Below are 483 nucleotides of genomic sequence, written 5' to 3' on the forward strand. Positions count from 1 at the left end.
CCCTACCCTACCTATGGTCCGTGCAACCCTACCCTACCTATACCTATGGTCCGTGCGACCCTACCCTACCTATACATACGTCCGTGCGACCTATACCCTACCTATACCCTACCCTAGGTACATGGTACCCATCCGCCAGTCTAGTCTAGACTCTAAAGCTAAAGAAGAGCTAGAGCTAGCCGGTTACATTAGCTTAGCCGGCTTGGCTTAAGCTAGATAAACATTATCTACGCAGTTAACTAGACGTCTAGTTAACTTGTGCATGCTTTTTAGCAAAAGTTGTTAGGAAGTAGATATCCTTTATTGGCCTTTGGCCAGACTACTACAATGCGCTATTAGCTCTGCGCCTTTGGTGAGCTAATTAAGGGTGTTAACTATTAATATTAGTAAGCTATTAGTGTGTCTCTAGATCCTCTCTTAAATTAGCTTTAATTAAGACCTAAATTCTAGGGTGTTGCTTAGTATCTTAGACTCCTACGTGCT

This window comes from Didymella exigua (assembly GCF_010094145.1).
Source record: "Didymella exigua CBS 183.55 unplaced genomic scaffold M421scaffold_13, whole genome shotgun sequence".
Lineage (NCBI taxonomy): Eukaryota > Fungi > Ascomycota > Dothideomycetes > Pleosporales > Didymellaceae > Didymella > Didymella exigua.